Consider the following 7,654-nt stretch of genomic DNA (forward strand, 5'->3'; position numbering starts at 1 on the left):
CTACATCCGGTCCTTCTTTTGTGACGATGTAAAACTACACTGAAGACATGAAGGACTTGGTCACTCAAGTTTGGGATTCCAACTCTAGTTGCACTTAAGCTATTAAAAACAAAAGATCTCTGACTTTAGACTGCACCCTGCAGACTTGACTTGGACTTTTGGTCTGAGACTTGAGTCTTAGTAGCAGTTTTCGTGTCATGTAATGAAGACTAAAAAGAAGAATGTGACCACTAGACTGTGGCTGCTGTGCATATTTTCCTGTGAGAAGACGTGATTGAATATTTACCAGTGACATTGACTGATTATGGGCTTTTTTAACTGTTTGCATCCATCTGTACAACTTCACTCATTGATTTTTAAATGAACCAACTCAGTTGCACATTCCATTGGACTGGAGTGCACCATTTTTTAAATAAGTACATTTATACTGTATTTATGTTGAAAATTTGCCCACACTGTCCAGTATTTCATTCATTTCAGATATTGAAAATACAAACTACCATCACAAAACAGACCTGGAATTAGGCAGGAAGCATAGGACTAGTGGTGCAGAAGTCTGACTCACTGCCCTATTATAATAGAAATCCTGAGTTAATATGATACCTCAGTCATAAGCCTTTGTAAAAAGTTAACTGAAAACAGTCCTTGGGTTGCTGTATCCATAACTGACACATAACCAGGAGGCTGCAGGTTGGCTACAGGTCTGAGCAGTTTAAATGTCTGAATGTAAAATGACATATGCGGTCCAAAACTAACTCTGCACAACCCTAAACTGTTGCCGTTTAGAAATGTTCTCTAATTAATCTGTTTGAACTAGAAACATGTTTGTCCAAAATTGAACACCAGCATCTAAATGTGCAAAGCTGGAAGAGGCATACCTCAAAAGACTGTAAATCCAGTGTAGTGTGGTTCCATAAAGTATTGACTCGGAGGCTAACCGCACATTATTTATATCTTCATTAATGAATTTAAAAGGTTGAATGTAGACATTGGACACATTTAAAGTTAATGACCCTCATGTTTTTGTCACACAGTATATGGCTGTAAAAGTAACACATGCAGCTACTGTGTGCTCTGTTTGTCCCTTCTGCAAGATTAAATATTTAAAAAAAAGTTCAACATGTCACTGCAGTCCTCATAAAGTCATCTTTTTTTAAAAATAACTCCTGTAGCACCATGGTTTCTGCTTGCTGCATCAATTTAAGTTTTATTTACAGCATAGTTCTTGAGACGATAAGTTAAAATCAGAGCTTCGCATCCTGCTCAAATATTTACAGACCAGCAGAAAGCTTTCCTGATCTTAGATGTCCACAAACCTTATCCAAAATTATAATCCATTATTTAGATCAAAGCTGTGAAATATTACAGATTAGACATCATTCGTCCAGAAAATCTATCAATCACTTTAAATATTTTTACTAGATTGAAAGTATAATTAGACCTTCATTGTCAAAGAATAATAATGTGATTTGGACAGATTTCATTTTGCCTTCATAATTGGCAACATTGAAACTCAAATTAGAAATGCATTTGCAAGTAAAACTGAATTTTACAAACTAACTCCTTAGTTAGTGATGACAATATGTTCATTAAAGAGCAAAAGTGGCACGTATAAAACAAAAACGAGTTCTTTACCACCATCAGTTGTAGAGTTTTGTTGTTGAAATTTATGAGCCACTAGCTGCATGAGTTATGAGTGAAGCTACTGCTGACATCGCTTGCTTCTGTAAGAAATAGACGTCTGAGTGAAATAAAGTAAGTAAAGGTTTTTCAGACAAGTACATTTGCCTGTGCATTGTGCTGAAGTCTTATACATACATAACTGACATATTTTGGGTGTCTGTGAACTTACCAAGTGATTTTCTATTTAACTGAATTACATGAGGAAAAAATGATTAAAACGTCTTGTTTTTAGGGCGTGGTTGTAATCATTGCTTAATTACATAATAAAACTTGAAATCTAAAATGTCCCTCTTTCAATCTTTTGTAATTAAAGGAAGAAACGCAGCCTTTGGGAAATTAATGTCAGCATTTCAGTTGTTTCAGTTACCTGACGGTATTAAATTTTATGACATCTCCATAAACTTTGGCTCCTAGTCATAGAATCTCTGGCCCATATTGCTGATAACCTGCTTTTTACAGTCATTATATTGACCCATTTCTTCCTGTGAGAACATGATATACAGCGTGTTATGATACAATCTGTTCCTGAACCTGAGCCTGGCTTAGACACAAGATTATGAACAGCCTCATCACCTCTCTTGATTCTGCGGCAGCTGGGCTCATCATTGCTGTGTCCCACTTATTACAACAGCCGTATCACAACCAGGTTACCTAGAGTGGCACATTTTGTGTTGCGTCAAATATGCTTACACATATATATAACATGTCATTGTAGCTAAGCTTCATCATATTTAAGCTGCTGTTCTATCTTGCCGTGCGTATTGAAAAATGTAGCATATGGGTTTAAATGTGGGGAAGATTAAGTGCATTTTGTGAAACACGTACTCCTGTCAAGGCTTTGAAGAGTGTGTGTTGTTCTGACGACTTCATGATTTGTGCAGTGTGAGTGTGTATTAGTCCCGAGAGTACACTACTGATGTGTGTTTGGTGGAAGAAGGGTTTCTCTATCTTGAGTGTGTGTGTGTGGGAGTGAGTCCTCCGAGAAGCACATTTGACCTTTTAATTCAGAGAATATACCGACGACCATTTAATAAACAGATGCAACACATAAATGCAACTGAAGCTATGTCAGATAGAATATGATCAGCGGCAATATTTTTACTGACGAGACTAAAAGTCTGCATCTGTGATGGGGCATCATCATATTTAATCTGTACTTTGTGTTTCATCCCCGTGGAAAATTGGTGAACTTTTATATTTCATTCTCTGCACTTTTAGAATGCAAGTACTGTACTGAAAAAATGTACTGTAAAATAAGTAATATAATAGACCATCCAGACAAATCCTGAAAAGTATTTGGCTCATAAATTTTTCTACACAATAATGTAATAAAACATCCACTGTAATACTATGAATAACACGCCATGAATCCGAGCCAACAATATGATTTAAGAAAATAGAGTTAGTGCATAGCAAGCTACAATTCATACATCAGCATCTCTTGTAATCCAGTAATGACACACTATTTCTAATCACCGGCAGAATTACTGACATGCTACACACCGGTAGCCACTCAATAATCTAATCACAAGCTTTAGTGCTCATTACAAGCTTTAAATTGTGTGCTATAGATAGAGCAACATAGCAGCACTACTTTGTAATTTGTTAGATGGGCGGCCTTTGAGTTAATAGTGATTATTAAATCTGAAAGAATTTATGTCAAGGTCAGCAAAATTAACAGATTTTTCTATAAAAGGGAACAGATTTCTTTATCTCGATGTCTTCATTCCTTTTTTTAGCCCTATAATCAAACTAGTTAGTTAACTGCCCCATATTTGTGACAGTGACCCAGATTTTATGATAATAATGTAAGAAAAGTAGACACTCATGGAAGATGGTGCACTGAGAACATGCATAGTCCTGACTCTGAAGCAGCTGGAGGTGGTGTTCTATTTAACATAACTTTTTATTATTATTTGCACAGAGGCTAGGATGGTGGGTAGCAGCACGGCCCTTCTTTAATGAGCCCTTGTTTAATGAAACAAGGGATTAAGGGACACCCCTAAGCTTTATTTCCACCCTTGGTCAGTTCCTATAGTTTCCTTCCCTGCAATCTATGTTCCTCACTAAATGCCCCCTAAATGCTCCTTTTACTTTTTGTCTATGCGCCCTATAGATGTCTCTGCTTAGTTCTATTTCTGCAATTATGTGAACCGGGGGCAAAAAGGAGACATAAACCTCAGCCCCAAAGAAGAAACTCCCCTTTTTGCTGCCCCTCAGAGAGTCACGCGCAATTGTTTCCATAAGATTAAGTCAAACTGCTCTGAGTCTTTGCCAGGAGGAATTTGAGTTCCCCAAAAATTCACTCAACCTGCATGTAAATAACAATTCACTGCTGAATAACACGTGTTCTGAAAAAGCGCCACTTCTTTGAAATGCATATTTTTGGCACATCATTTTGGCACACCGTGACATTTTGCAATTTAATAGGAAAATCTCTTCAATATAACATTCACACACAAATGCCTGTATTTAGTGTTATCATCACTCATGTTCTGCATACTCAAATAGAAAGTTTTCTCTCTAGAAGAAGACTTCTGATAATCTTACAACGTTTTCTGCAGAACTTCAAAAAGATACATTTTAGTTTTATCTTATGATCACTGACTGGCTTGTGGCTGTTTCAAAACAGCCATTACTGGAAGATTTTTAAGAAAACAACAAAAAACAACTGAATGGTCAAATGTGCTTTTAGGATTTAATAACTGCAGTTAATTTGTAGAACATGCTGTTCTTTACACATCTAATAAAGATATCACTCATAGGTGTATAAATGGGAAGAGTTTCATATAGTTCATTGAACCACAGCTCCTGTGGTCTACAAATCAAAGCCCTGGTGTGGGAGGAAACATAAGAGGCGGCCTTCTGGTTGGCCTCAAAACAGTTTTGGCAAACACAAAAATGGCTGAGAGGAAAGAAGTGCTCTGTCCAAATTGCCCTCAGAGAAGATCGGGAGCAGCAGACCTTGTCTAGAACACGTTTTATTTTTACTTTATTTCTTTCCTTCAACATGTTATTGAACCAAAATATTCCTCCAGGCTTTCTACAGCTAAATATAAGCTTTTATGAGTGGCAGCATGAAGATGCAGGTAGTACAGTAATGGCAACAAAAATCTTTCAGATTTCTTGCAAACACACCAGGTGGTTGTGAGGAGAAATGAAATGCACGTTGGCTTGAAAACTGACTGCTTGGCTCTCATGTATATTCTGTGCCTCAGCTTGTAGACTATAAGTGCAAATTATCATTATTACACAACAAAGGACTCTGAATATTTTAGATTTTCTGCCCAAATCCACTTTTTATGACAAGCTTTTTAGGAATTAGCTTTAAGCGGCAGTGCGTATACATCACAAACATGCATTGGTTATTCAAAGGGCACCGTGTCTTATCGACCAAACACTTTGTCTTACTAAAACCTTTCAGCATGCAGATGTTGTGAATAAAGTCTACAACAAGCATTCTGAAAACATAACAAGCCGAGTTTCCTGCTGTGACCTATGCTATTTTCCACTTGAAGGTACGACTGTGATGTTTAAATTCAGAGGATAAGGGAGATCGGAGAAAAGTATTTTCAGTTGCTGCAGTCTTAGATTTTTTTTGGCCTGAGGGGAAGCATCTAGGAGAAATTGTGAGGAAGATGCTGTGATCCTCAAAGGATGTTATCTGCCAGCCCACTAACTGCCTCCAGGAGAGGGCTGGCAGGAAGAGGAGTTGGCAGTCATCCTGTGATTTTGGTCTCTGAATAAGGTGGGTGAATGAGAAGACAAACTCTATTCAAAAGGGACTATAAGGCTGGAATTACTGTGTCTCTAAAGCCGTGTTAAGTTTGATGGGGTATTTTGTTCAAAGATTCATTATTGTACAAAACAATAAAGATTGATTTCATGTCCGCTCTGATGGCAACCATGCAGTAAAATCAATGAATAACAGAAACTCTTGGAGTTAATGATGGTGCGAGGCAGCTGCAGTGCATTACAAACAGGCTTTATCTGAAAGAAGAAGTTAACAGACAAAAAAAAAATGATCTGGGGCTTCCCCAGGAGTCTGACTATTTATCTAACTTTCTGGATTTGTCAGCCCGACAAGTAAAATCACCCTCATGTAAAAACCGGCTCATTGTGAGGAGAAACACTTTCACTTTTGTGTTCTCCTGCCAATTTAATGTGACCATAAGTATCTGTGAAATAATTAAACTGAATTAGCTATACTCTTTAAGTAAATCTGGAATGTATGACAGATTAAAGCAAATTAAGAACTATGAAAACGTGTTACTGATTTTACAGCACACTACATTTCTGCATCTTAAAGAAAGACACAAGGTGATCATATTCAGTCAAAAAACTTCTTTTTTTTCTTCTTTATTTAAACAAAAGTTCAAAGAGTAATTTTATGACATGGTCACAAAAAACTGTGTTGCCTTCTTATATTTCTTCATCCTCCTCCGCTTTCTTCTCTTCTTTTGCGACACTTTGAATTCGAGTGATGTCTCCCACTCTTCTCCTGCAAGGCCAAATCCTGAGCTGGCTACCACTGAATTTGAGCTGAAAATCCAGCCAATCGGATCAATCAGAAAAGTCACCTCCCCCCACTGACAAATGAGTATGAAAATGGGTTGGGAGGGGCGTGTTTTATGCTGGTCATGCCGCGTTCGTGGGCCCGAAGACAAATGGAAACGGCTGCAATCAGAGCTATGAGCTCTCTCGATTAATAAATGTGCTCTTATGACTGCTTAATAAGCTACTCAGGGGGATAGTAGGAATGCAATGCCATACTTTAATCTTTTGCATTCTCTAGCAGGTTTTCATAAAGGATTGCGCAGAATTTCCATTCTTCTTACTTCCTACTCTCACCAGCTTCACTGAGCGTCCTTATGAAAACCATCCACAGCCAGTGGCATCATCATCAAACAATATATTCTTACATATTGTTTTGCATATAGGCCAAAAAGTTTGATTTAGGTCTTCTCTCAGCTAAGCATCTTTTTCCACAGGTTTTCTGTGTCCCACCAAATGGCTTGTGGAGAGCTGTGAGCTCTCCACAAGCCTTCTTGTATGAAGGACAGATTCTCTGGGGTGCATAGTTAATTTATATCCTGTTCTTGACTGCGTCTGGTTACCACTCGGCTTCTCTGCCTTGTCAACTTAGGTGAAGATTCATTGTCTTTTTAGGTTTGCAGTTTTGCCACATTCTTTCCATTTTCCAAAGTATAATTGAGTGCTATGTGAGCATCTTCACAACGTTATCCTTGACCTGTCTGCTTTGTTTTTTGGCCTTTGTCTTGCTTTTTGTTTTCTTTAATAAACCGTCATGAGTACAAATACCTTGCAAAGCTCTTGACAAATTATTTTGTCGGATCAAGGCCAACAATGGTTATTTAAAAAGGTTGTTCTTTGTAAAGGTTACGGAGCCCAGCTCTATGAATTGAGATGAGAACCTCGTAAAGTTTTTTGAAAACGTTTAAATTCAACTGGAGGAGACAATAATGTTAATCTTATTCATCTGAAACCTGTTTATGTCTATCACTATCACTCGTAGTTGTTTTCTTAATTATTACTAGATCATGAAACACGTCTGTGTTTTCGGTGATGCAAATGAATCGAGTATGGCAATGGACAATATGTGTTGCAGCACAAAGCCTTTAGTTGATTTATGCAGTAAGTACTTAAAGCTAGCAGCCTTTCTTGTAAATAATCTGCTAGGAGCAGGCTGGTCTTTTGCTGGTTAAAAAATGCTTTACATCAGCACTGTGAACATGCCCATTGCTAAAAGCTGTCAGCTTTGTTTCCCATCCTTCTCCTTAGTAAACACTGAGGGGAAAAAAAAAAAAAATCAGTTTTGCAACCAGAAGTCCCAGCAGGCATACAGCCGTAAAGCTGAGTGGGTTAGCCAGGAGTTGAGCTGACTCAATCTGTTTGAGTTTCTCTGTGGGGCATATGGAGCCCTGGGCAGGCAACAAGGTCCGTGGGTTTG

This window comes from Poecilia mexicana, unplaced genomic scaffold, assembly GCF_051168715.1.
Source record: "Poecilia mexicana isolate PSO_F unplaced genomic scaffold, ASM5116871v1 scaffold_4, whole genome shotgun sequence".
Lineage (NCBI taxonomy): Eukaryota > Metazoa > Chordata > Actinopteri > Cyprinodontiformes > Poeciliidae > Poecilia > Poecilia mexicana.